Genomic DNA, 12,019 nt, shown 5'->3' on the forward strand with positions numbered 1-12,019 from the left:
AGGCACCTTCACCCTGGTTCTTGGATCTCCAAGGTAGGAAGGTACCCAGAGTGCCTAAGGAGAGGCTTCATCTGCCTTAGAAACATTCTATGCTCTTCGCAGCCTCTTGGCTGCCTCTGATCTCCTGCACCCCAGGAACTGGGGGAGCCCTCCTTGGCCAGATTCCCTGAAGGGTCTGAGGGCTCAACACCATCTGGAGTGGCTCCAGACCACCAAACCACCAAGCCAGCCGAGGCATCTCCATGCCCCTAGCTCAGGTACAGAGGAGAAAAAAGAGCAGACAGTTGGGAGAACAGCTCTCGGTGTGGCCAGGGTCCCTGACTTTTCCTCTTGGAGGCCACAGTGTCCTCAAGGTCACAGTGACAGGGCTGAGCTGGCAATCTCTGATAGTTCTGTGATTCCCAATCTACGAGGACAAGTCTCCCCCTATCTCTACCACCAGAGAGAAAGGCTCCCAAGAGGAGGAGAAATTTGAACAAAAGAAAGCGGCACGGCCAAACTATGAACCACAGTGGAAAAAACAGACGACGTGGCTCCCAGTGTCTGGCCCTGCCGCTGTCTGGCTGAGTGGCACGTTCACCCGCTGGACGTCAGCAGCTTCAACTGAACAACGTGTGTGGTTGCTTCCAAGTCCCAAACCACATTCAGTCCACAAGAGAAACACCTTAGGCTAGTGAAGATCTGGATGCAGGGATTACACACCAACAAAACGAGGGTGCTGGATATGTTTATAAAAGGTATGAACTTGAAAGCGCTCTTCCGGTTTTCAGTACCCCCATAGGTGCATCGCCTGTGGGCGCCCACATCATTCATTCACCAGCTGAAGCTCTGCCTCCAGCATTTGAATCTGCCCTTCATTAGTTCCTTTTCCAGGGTGCTGACACTAGAATCAGGGCCCCTTGAAACACATGAACTTGCAAACTTCAACTGTACTGAATCTGGAAATTTTGCATGCCAGTAAAATTAGGTTATTTGCATCCCATTTTTTCATGAGGACTTCGATCCATGCCTAACCCACTGACAGGCAGTGCAGGTGGGGGTTCTGATTCTAAAGCTCACACTCTGCACACTCCCCCTTCCCTCAATACGGCCTTAATTGCTCTAAAGGAGGGCTAAGCTCACTCACTCTCTTCCGAAACCATCAATGGCTCCCACTGCCACAGGATCAAGACCAAAGTTGGCCTGGAATTCAAAGATTTCACGATTTGTCCCCATCTGACCTCTCCAGTCATAATCCCTTCGCATTCTTTAAAAAATAATAAAAACAAAAATTAAGAGGGCACTAGAAAGCTGCAAGAAACCAGGTCCCTATTATCAGTACTGGGGGAGGGAACACATCACAGGAGCATTTGGGCTGCAGGCCCGTGGGAAAGTTCCCAGCACAGACCTTGTGTTCCCACCCTCCTTCTTGCTGGGCAGCTCCCTCTGGCCAGGGGCCCTTCCTACCACCTTGGAGCTGCCCCCCTTCAAGCTTTGACTCAATACTCCCCCTCATGAAGCAGCCCTGCCTCCTCTCCCTGCCTCCCCCTCCTTGGAACTCCCACAGCTCCACAGGCATCTGCACCCCCTCCTTTCTGCCTTTGCTTCTAAACACATCTTATCTGCAGCCTAATCTCTGAGGGCAGCCCCTGGCCAGATTCACTGGACCATGTCCTTACTAGATCCCCAGGCCCCAATCCCAGGAAAGTGCTTCCTTCCCATAACTGTTCAAAGCAAGACTGGGGTCTCTTTCTAGTGAAGGGACCAGATCCCCCTCCCACCCGGGCAGCAGGACACACTAGGGATCTTCTCCTGGGGCATCATCTCGCTCTCCTTCCTTACCCTGCCTTGCACCCAGCACAAGGCAAGTACGGGATATTTGTTGAATGGGCTTTTTTAAAAAGAAATTTACTGGGAAAAAGACAGAACATTAGGAATGACCATCCTGAGACCTGCCTATGGTGATCATTAGCGTACAAGTAACCTCTTCCTTCCCGTGACCCTGAGCCTCCAGGTTTGCACAAGCCAACAGAGCTGGGCGCCCAGGATGGTGCAGGGGACCTGGGGAGCCTCTGCTGGAGGGTGGAGTGGGGAGCCCCGCAGGGAACTGCCCCGCACGTCCCTCAGGAGAAGAAGGCTCCCAGCGAGGAAGGCAGCGGCCGCGGTCATCCGGCGCCTGGATGTGCAAAGCGCAGGACCCACGACACTCGGCCCACTCCGGCCAGGCTGACCTTCCCGCCGCCTCCCCGCGCCCCGGCCGTTCGCCCTTCCCGAGACTTCGTCGTCCGCGGCCTGCAGGCGGCACCCCACTCAAAAGAAGCCCCCGTGTGCCACCTCGCCCGCCCACCAGGGCCCAGGGACGCAGCGCAGGAGACGGGCGCCCGGGCCAGGGAGGCGGCTGGGGAGCCGAGGGTCCCAAGTGGCCGGCCGCGGTTCTGGGGCCACCGAGGGGCAGGGCAGTGCCAGGGCGGCGCCCTCAGCACGGACCCGTCAGGTCCCCACCCGGGGACCCCGCCAGCCACCCCCGGCCCACACCGATCGGGGCACCAGGGACCCAGCTGGGCCGGCGTGGGGCGAGCCAAGGCCGGCTCCGCACGGCCACATCCCCGGTCCCCCTGGGCCGCGCCCCGCTCCCGTGATGCCAACACAAAGAGGACGCGCGTCACCCACCTGGTCCCGCGCGCCGGGGCTCCGGGGGCCGCCGCTCCCGCTCGGCCGCGGGCGGGGCTCCTGGCGCTCCGCGCGATGTAGGGTGCCCGGTGCCCGGTGGCTGCCGCCCGTCCGTGCCGGGTGCCCGCCGCCCGCCGCCTGCCGCCCCGCGCCGCGTCCACCCCGGAGCCGCCCTTTATTCCCCGCCCGCCCTCCAGCCGGGGCGCTCAGCCCGCGGGGGGAGAGTGGGCGGCGGCGAGCTGCACAAAGACGCGGGGCCCCGGCTCGGCCCGAGCGCCCTGGCACGGCACACAGCGCCCCCTGCCGCCCGCCGCCCGCGCAGGCCCGGGGAGCACCCGGTCCCCCAGAAGACCACGAGGAGCCCCTGGCCACCGAAACGGAAGCGAGGGTCCTGTCTGGTGGCAGCCCGGAAGACAGACCCCTGATGCCCACACTCTGGGGGCGGAATATCGGTAATCTAGGAAAGAAATGGGTGACCCTATCAAACCTTCTTAGCTAGGTGATACTAAGAGCATCGGGCTGGGCACCAGGGCCTGGGATCAAGTGCCGACTCTGCCACAGCCCAGACAGACAGCAGCTCGCCATTGGGCTTCCCAGAACCTCAGCTCCATGCCCTGTCGTATGAGGACCTTGCAGTGAAGGCTCAGGGCCTTTCTACGCCAGTGTCACAGGAAATGTCTTTCCATCCCACAACCTGATTGCTTTGCGGGATGGAGAAGACACCCAAAATAGGGGCACAGCAATTCCTTTCCCACTCTTAGCAGTTCTAGCTTGTTAGAGTCAAAGATCTTTGAAGGTAGAATTCCTGTGAGATTTACCTTTGCCACTCCCTCTCGTAGCTAGAAGTTACACAGGTGTTAAATTGGATGTCTGTCAGGCATGCATATCTGAACAAAACATATCCATGTCTATGAAAGAATGCCTCCTTCAATGCACAGACAGCTTGCTCCAGAATTATGGGGAAACCCACAGTAATATCTTTCTTCCTTAACACCATACCCTCCACACTGTCTGCTCTGAATTCTAATGCCATCACCTACCAGCCCTGTGACCTTAAGCAAGTTACTTAACTTCTTTGTGCTTTAATTTTCTCATCTGGAAAAATGCAGGTGGTAAGAGTATGTGTGTCATAGAGATCCTGGGAGGGATTAAATAAGTCAACTATGCATAAAGCAGTATCGGTATAACTGACAAAGAGTAAGAACTTCATGGTCCTTAGCTATTGTTTGTCTCATTTCCCTGAAACAATTACACTACAAGATTCTTAACTATCTTTGACACAACTCTGCATAATTTGTCTTCTTCTGTTACATACACATCTTTTTCAAAAGCATAATTCTGTCTCATCTACGTAGAGAAGTTATTCTGGCAAATATTTCCCCTCCTCAAAGATATGAATGAGTATTTGCCTTCTGATGTCTCTGTCAAATTCTTTGCAGAAGCATCATTATTGAAGAAGAAGGCCCAGTGAGAAGAATCCTAATGCTTGGTTACTCCAACCTCTCACTGGAAGATGAAAACGATTCTTCATAAAGGCCTGAGCTTCATGGAAAATGTATGCGCCCCTCCTATACTCTGGCCGTGGTACCAGGACAGTGCTGGTGTGATACTGCTTATGAATGGATGATTAAATGAATGGTACCCAGGGGATGGAAGTGATTCCATGTGCTCTGCTTTCAATTGGTCCACAGTGAGATGCAGACATTTCTATGGTACACAAGGCAACAGAATTCAAGTTGGAGGAGCTGGGAAGGACTCTCTGGGGCAGGCAGGGAGGAGGTTGAGGGGTAAAACCGATCTCTTATCCAACTGTGTAATTGAGGCCTTGTAGGTGCTCAATGTGTGTGACCTCATTCCCATGTTTGTTTGTCTTTGTTAATGCAATTGTTGTTGGGGGATGGGGAAAGAAGACATGATCATTGATAATCCAATTTGCAGCAGTCCACACAATGCATCTCAAAGGCGATTTTTCTCTATGAAATCTTCCCACTCCATCACTGCTCTCCGTATCCCCGGATCCCTGAACTTGTGTAATGTTTAGTTTGTTTCTGTTAATCACGGCATCTGTCACACTTCATATTTTGGGTGTTTACCATCTGATTATTAGATCTTAAGATTCTGTAGAAGAGTAATGGAGTCATTTTTCTGTGTATCCCCACAGGGCCTTAGGCAGCCTAAGTGCTCAATAAACAGAGTGCAATTATCCACTCTGAGCTCTGCCTCGGAGCAGCCGTCCTGGTTCTCTCAACACCAAGCTGCCTATGGCTCTCAAGGTCATTTCAGCTCATCACTGCTTGATTTTCAGTCCAACTCCACACACAGGTCATGGCTTTGAACCACTTCACCCAGAGGGTTGTCATGCCAAGTCTGTTTTCAAAGATGCCCTTTGTTCCTAAGTATTTGTGACTCATCATTCACTCAGTGAACAAGCATCTTTTTGATTACCTACTATGGGCAAGACGGTGAACAGACCAGAGAATTAGTGCCGCTGTAAATGGTCCAGAGGCTGGAGAAATGGAATTCTATTCTGAAATTTCCCCTCTAGACACAAAATTGAGAGAAGCTCAAGATTCATACTCATGGCTTAAAATAAAAACTTTTTAGACAACGGAGTTTGTACGAATTTGTAATCACACATTCTATAAGTACAGAAAACTCACATTTCTTTAATTTTTAAAATTAATTTAAATGCAATTCTTTATTTCTAGAGAGCAGCAGGCAATTAAAGGTCACTGTTGTTCTGACTCTCTCCCTTGGAACACACAGCAATCTGAGGGATTTCACGGTGCGAGGATGTGGGATGTAACCTGTCATCCTCAGCCCATCGCCAGGTCCACTGACAGTCTCCTCCAAGCCCTGCCAACTCTTTGCAGCAGACTGCGTGCAGATTCTCATCCAGGTGCACAGCTCCCCAGGTAGACCAGGAAGCCTGAGAGGTCCCCCCCCTCCAAGGGCAATGCCAAGTGCCTGCCACTCTCGGGGCTTCTTGGGAAAGCTTCCCTTGTCCACATGCCTGCCACCCTCCCCTCAAAAGCCTCCTCTCTTTTTTTCCTAGCCTAGACATCCCAAAGAATCTCTTCCATGGGTGGAGCATCCACATCAGACAGGAGGCAGAGAGGTTGTCTTCAGGTAGCTCTGCCTTCAGCTTTGCAAACACCACAGGAGCTAGCAAAGATGCAAGACTCGAGCTGTTTTCCTAGAACGCCAGGAGAAAAGATGCAAAAAAGCCAACCTCCATTACTATCACAATAAAATGTGTGGTCTAAATAAGAAAGAATAATAACTTAAGGAAGAAAACAAAACTTCAAGAAAGAAGATGGAACTCATCCTTGCAGTCGCTTAGCAACAGCGCCTCCATGGACTGAATTGGGTCCTCCAAATTCGTATGTTGAAGTTCTAACCCCCACCACCTCATGATGTGACCTTATATGGAAATAGGGTCGTTGCACGCATAATTAGTTCAGATGAAGTCATCCTGGAGGAGAGTAGGCCCTAATCCAGTATGACTGATGTCCTTACAAAAAGCATCAATTTGAAGACAGACTCATACACAGGGAGGATGCCGTGTGAACACGAAGGCAGAGATCGGGTGATGCTTCCACAAACCAAGGAGAGCCAAAGACTGCCAGCTAACCACCAGAAGCTAAGAGAAGGCCTGGAACAGATCCTCCCTCACAGCACTCAGAAGGAACCAACCCTGCCAGCCCCTTAACCTCAGATTTGTGGCCTTCAGAACCGTAAGAGAATAAATTTTTGTCATCTGGACCGCTCAGTCCCAGGGATTTTGTTTCCGCAGCCCTAGCGAACTAATAAAAGCATCTAGAAGGTGCCCATGTGTGACTACCATTTAGAGAACCAGTGTCATAATAAAAATTAAAATGCCATACAAAGGGGGTAAAATAAATGATCACCCACAAGAAGGTTACTGTGTTAATAAAAAAGTGAAAATATTTTTGCTGTCATCCTCCCAGGCGGTGAAGACATTTTCTGTCCTGCTCACCACCACATCCGGCACAGGAAGAACAAGTCCTGCACACTTAACAAATACTTGTTGAGTGAACTCAGTGAATCTTGTCTTCCACACCTCCCTGCTCACGGGCACTTCTGTACAGCTCGGAGGCAAATGCCGTAGATTCCGAATAGACCTTGAGACCATACAGACTGTTGAGTAAGATCTTTTCATTTCCCATCAGGAAACATCGAGGTTTAAAGTGGTCCTTGATGGTTCCGAGATCACTGCCAGCTAGTGGCATAAACGGTGCTGTTACACAAGGTTCTTGGCTGATTTCGCGTTCTTTTCAAGTTTCATTACACTGCTTTTCTGTAGTAATCAACAGAATATGGCCCTTGTGGCTGGACAGAATTTTAAAAGGCTTTGGAATGGAATGATTAAATTACAGTCAACATTGGGTGGACTGAATTGTGGGCAGACATTTAATGCTCACGAAGTATCTATGTGCTTCTCTCCACGTCCCAGCCCCTTGCAATTAGGTGGGGTATATGACTCACTTTGTTCAATGGACTGTGGGCAGGAGGGCCACTTCTGGGCTGAGGCAGACAGAAGATTACAAGACCTCTAATTTGCTGTCCCCATCACGGTGATGACAGAGCCACCTACTGAGATGGTTGGACCATGAAATGGAATCTGCCTGCATCTCTGGGTTGCCTCTTGGTAGGACAATTCCCTGGAGAATGTAACCTTGCCTGTGTTAAGCTACTGCAATGTTAGGGTGTTTGTTACTGCTGCAAAGTCTAGTCTGCACTAACTAATGCATTTTTGTGGACTGGTTTGGAGCAGCAGTAATCCGTTGTGCTGTGTCTTAAAGAGAGCCAAAGTGCAGTGCCAGCTAAGTGGTGTAAGTCATCAGGTCTTAGACGCGAGCGTGTATCTGAGCAGGCAGCCAAGAGCCAGGAAAATACAGGAACCTGGAAGGAATTGAGGTTCGGGGAGGCAGAAAGGAAACACCGTAAGGAAATCAGGACGGAGTCAGGACAACACATGGGGCACTCAGAGCTGACTCCTCATGGGTGTGGCCACGTGTCTAATATCTTAGAGGTTTCAAATAAAGGATGGAATAGGGACAAGACATGGCACTCCATCCACCAAACAGGGCTCGGGAGACTTGACAGGCTTAGTGGGTGCTGGAGTGCCTTGTGCCTCCCCCTCCACACATCCAAGGCACTCGCTCCCCCAGCTGCTGGGAGCATGCCCATGGCGTGTTGATGGCTTACTTCCTGGGAATTATCCTTTGTCAAAGGGAGCTGTCCTGCCTTGCCCAAATTTACCCCCTTTCTGGAGGCAGCTGCCTCCAATAATTAGTCCATGAGGGGTTAAAGGCCTGCCACGCTTGCCTTAAATAACCCGGGCCAGCCCTGAAGGGTCTAGCCCAGAGTTCATCAGCTGAGGCTCTGTTGCAAAGACATCCCAGGCCCTCAGCTTCCCCCGACTCTCTATAAGTGCCATTCCCAGGAGCAGCTCCTCCCAGAAATGTCCATCTTAGGGCCTGTTTCCCAGGACCAGGCCAGAGAGTGTAAGGAAGGAGCGGGAAGAGCTCCAGCACGATGGTGAGGGGGAGAATCAGGAAACATTTTCCCGAAGATGGGTCCTCTTGTTTGGTGGGGTGGTGGGTTTGTCTATTAGAAATGAGGGGGGCAGGTGGACTTCGGGCAGGATCTGCAGGCCCTCAGATACCAACTGGGGGTGGAAAGTTCTGGGGGAACCTGGGGACTAAGAATAGGACTCAGGCTACAGAGACCCTTTCTGGGCCTAAACAGACTTAGAGAACCCGTTTCAGACTGCTTTGTTGTATCTCTGTTTGTTTCTAAGAACTGTTTTGTTTGTTCATGTTTAACTTTTAATCTGCAGTGATTTTAGATGTCCTTAGTCTTGGACTACTCAATCTACAGACAGTCCATGAAAACCTGGCTCTATACACACACATGCACACACCACCACCACCACCAGCAACACAACAACACACACACACATAAACTCCCTACCCTTTGACAGCCTGGCAGACCTCTCTAATATCGCAAACCTCAGTTCACTGCTGGTGCCTTGGGTGACATCTCCATGATTCCTTCAGGTCCATTAATCTTCCTGCCTGTCCTGAGCGCCCAGAGCTTTTGTTATTCTCTTGTTATATCTGTATGTCTGGCACAGGATATGACTGAAGGCGACATTAGAATGAAAGAATGCAGCCTCCTTTCTCCCTTCCCCGTTTTGTGTATGTACAACCATCTGGATTAATGATCTCCCCCGTGTCCTCCTCTTGTAGTTTATATCTGTATAGGAATGTTGGATCTATTGGGCTGTATTTCTGAGAAATTATTCTTATCACAGGATCACAGGGTAGGGTCGTATCCCATTTCCCCAAAAGAAACATTCACAATATCTAATCATTAAGAGAAGGCTCCACAGATTAAAACAAATAACCACCACACCCAACCCGAGATGTGAAGTCCGGGTCTCAGGTGGCGGGGTGGGAGGGAACACGTCTCCCTCCCTTCTTGGCTCTGACCGGTCTACACTCTGAGGAGCCTGATGAGTCCCCTCAAGTGTTACTAAGCAGTGGATCTCTGCCACGTGAGGGCAGGCCAGCAGGAATCGCTTTCCCTGAACTGAATGGGCACCTTGCTCTTGAACTGCCAACCTCCAGAACTGTGAGAAATGTCTTTTTTTTTAAGCCGAGCAGTCTGTGGTGTTTTATTATGGCAGCCGGAGCTAAGACGGGTCAGTTCCATTCAAACAACACTTAATGCCTGCTATCTGTTAGGCTTCCTGGAGAAAGTGACATCTGAGGCATGATGCCAGGAGCAGTGAGGGTCCCTCATGAATATACACAGCTCCAACCTCATGGATACACAGCATTTCTGACACCCCAGTAACAGATTCCTCATCAGGAGGAGTTCTCCCAAAGTTGATTTAACCCAAATCCCAAGAGAGAACTGATAAAGGCCGGTCCACACAGACCTCGAGCTAAAGAACTGATAGAGGTCAGTCCATGCAGACATGGAGCTCAGGGGTTTCAGGGTGTGATGTTGTAATTTATAATAAGAAATAGATATCCAGCCTTTGGCCCACTTCCTGGCACAGAGCCCCCAAACCCTTGGAATTCCCTAGCTGATGACAGCAATGAGGCGTCTTTTGTTGTGTTAATGTGGCAACTTTTGGTGAGCACCTAAGATTGGGGGCTGGTTGCCAGGAACCAACCATGAGATTAGAAGGTTGGAAATTTCAGTCCTACCCCCAACCTTCTGGGAGGTGACAAATAGAAATGGCGAGCAATAGGATATATTGGAGTATATGAGGAAGCCATTTGGTGTAAACCTAATTTGGCCTGACCTTGTCTTTCCAAAGGGGCCTGACCATGGCCTCTGAGCATGCATTCTATATCTGCTTTAGACATTCCCTATGGCAAGAACAAAGGCCCTTGAGATAAAGGTGCAACTTCCCTCCCCCTCCCAACCTTGGCATTTCCTTAAGGATTAAGCATCTTTCCTTAGGCTAGAAACTGATTGCTGCGCTCACCTGTGACCACCCAGCTCCAGACAACAGATTGCTTCCTGCTGTGCCCTCTGAGATAGCAGACCCACTACCTGCTGTGTCCATCAAGCGCTGTGCTGACAGGGCAATCTTGTGACTATTGTGGGAGGGACATTTCAATCACATGTGAAACAGCCTGTTTGGGGGTATATAACCACTCTGTGCACCCCATTTCTTCGGTGCCCTTTCTTCCTTCAGGAAGAAAGGCCCCGGGCCATGGTCCTCAGAGTTTAGCTCAGAATAAACTCACCCAAATTTTCATTTATAGATTTGTTATGTATTATTTCCATTGACAGAGTGAAGAGGGACTGGAGGTTGAATAGACGGCCAGTGGCCAATAATTTAACCAATCATGCCTATGTAACGAAGTCTCCCTAAAACCCCCAAAGGACAGGTTCCAGAAAGCTTCTGGATCAGCGAATCCATGAAGTTGCTGGGACAGTGGTGCCCTTGGAGAGGGCATGGAAGCTCCAAGCTGTTTCCCCATCCCTCGCCCAATGTATCTCTTCCATCTGGCTGTTCCTGAGTTATAGGCTTTTGTAATAAACTGGTAACCAAGTAAATAAAATTTTCCTCTGAGGTCCTTGAGCCACTCTAGCAAGTTAATTGAAAGGAGCCTCTGATCTACAGCCAGTGGGTCAGAAGCACAGGTGACAACCTGGATTTGCAACTGGCATCTGAAATGGTAAGGGGACAGTCTTGTGGGACTGAGCTCTTAACCTGTAGGATCTGACATTCTCTCCAGGTGGATTGTGTCAGAATTGCGGTGGATTTAGGACACCCAGCTGGTGTCAGAGAATCGCTTGATGTAGGGAAAAAACCCACATATTGGAATTGGGAGCAGAATCGAACAGAGACGAGTTGAGATGGCCCTGAATGAAAAAATAAATTACTTTACTTTTTACTGGCGGTTTCCCAGATGATCCAGGAATGAGTTTGCACAGAAAATCTTTGATTTTATTATCACATATATTTTTTCTAGATAAAGTGAATTCCCAGAACATGAGATACACTCACATTCATAAGCAAATATGTGAACAACTCAAAAACCAAATCCAGGAATTTTTTTTTTTTTCAAATTAACTGTGGTTTTCTGAATCTCTTCTCATCTATAGTGTGAAATGCTAAAAACTGGCTATTCTCATTGAAGTATAAGAAAGCTAATTGGCTTTAAAAACATTCAGAAGATATTACATGGAAAATAAAGTTGAGTATGAACTCAGTTCTATTAAAATCATGCGTGACTGGAAAGATAGGAAGGAAAGCAGCAGTTACCTCAGGGTAATACACTTATGGGTCATTTTTATTTTCTTCAGTTTGCTTTACTCTGTTTTTCAAATACACTCCAAATGTGTGTTATCTTTAGAATCATGAAAAAATATCATAAACATCTTTCTGATCTTTCAAGCCCATCTCAGGGCCCCTGAGCAGGACTTGCTCTGTGGGTTTTCTGTGTCATTTCCCCTCCTCCTCCTCTGACTGGGGAGGGCATGGATCAACAGGGCTGGACGTTGAGCTGCGCATTCCAAATGTGGCTGTCAGAGGCCCAGCGCCAATGATCAAGGACTAAGGCTGCCTCGAGTCTCCCCCACTGTCTCAAGCCCCTGGATCCCATCTGACTCGTGTACTCTAGGGCTGGAGCCCAGGGTAGGCAGGCGTCTGGGATGGGGAAGGTAGGAAGGCCATCTCCTTCCTGAAGAAGTGAGTGCTTGTAAGCCAAGGTCAAGTGCAGGGGCATGTCTGAGAGAATGCTGGATGCCAGAAGAGGCCAGTCTGAGGCCTGAGGGCATGAGGTGGACATGGTCCAGGAAGGTGGAGCCCTTG

General features: G+C 49.9%; 1 protein-coding gene across 3 annotated transcripts in view; it reads right to left on the minus strand.

Moving 5' to 3' along the window:
- The window catches only part of RNF144A (ring finger protein 144A), a 169,720-nt gene extending 166,901 nt beyond the window's left edge, over window positions 1-2,819 (minus strand). The window contains exon 1 of one of the 3 annotated variants that reach the window (XM_044771895.2): window positions 2,650-2,819. The gene's annotated coding sequence lies outside the window, so the exon portion shown is untranslated. The remainder of the gene's footprint in view (window positions 1-2,649) is intronic. The other 2 variants (XM_044771897.2, XM_044771896.2) reach the window with 2 other exon arrangements.
- Between the last annotated feature and the right edge of the window lie 9,200 nt (window positions 2,820-12,019).

This window comes from Equus asinus, chromosome 6 (assembly GCF_041296235.1).
Source record: "Equus asinus isolate D_3611 breed Donkey chromosome 6, EquAss-T2T_v2, whole genome shotgun sequence".
Taxonomy (NCBI): Eukaryota; Metazoa; Chordata; class Mammalia; order Perissodactyla; family Equidae; genus Equus; species Equus asinus.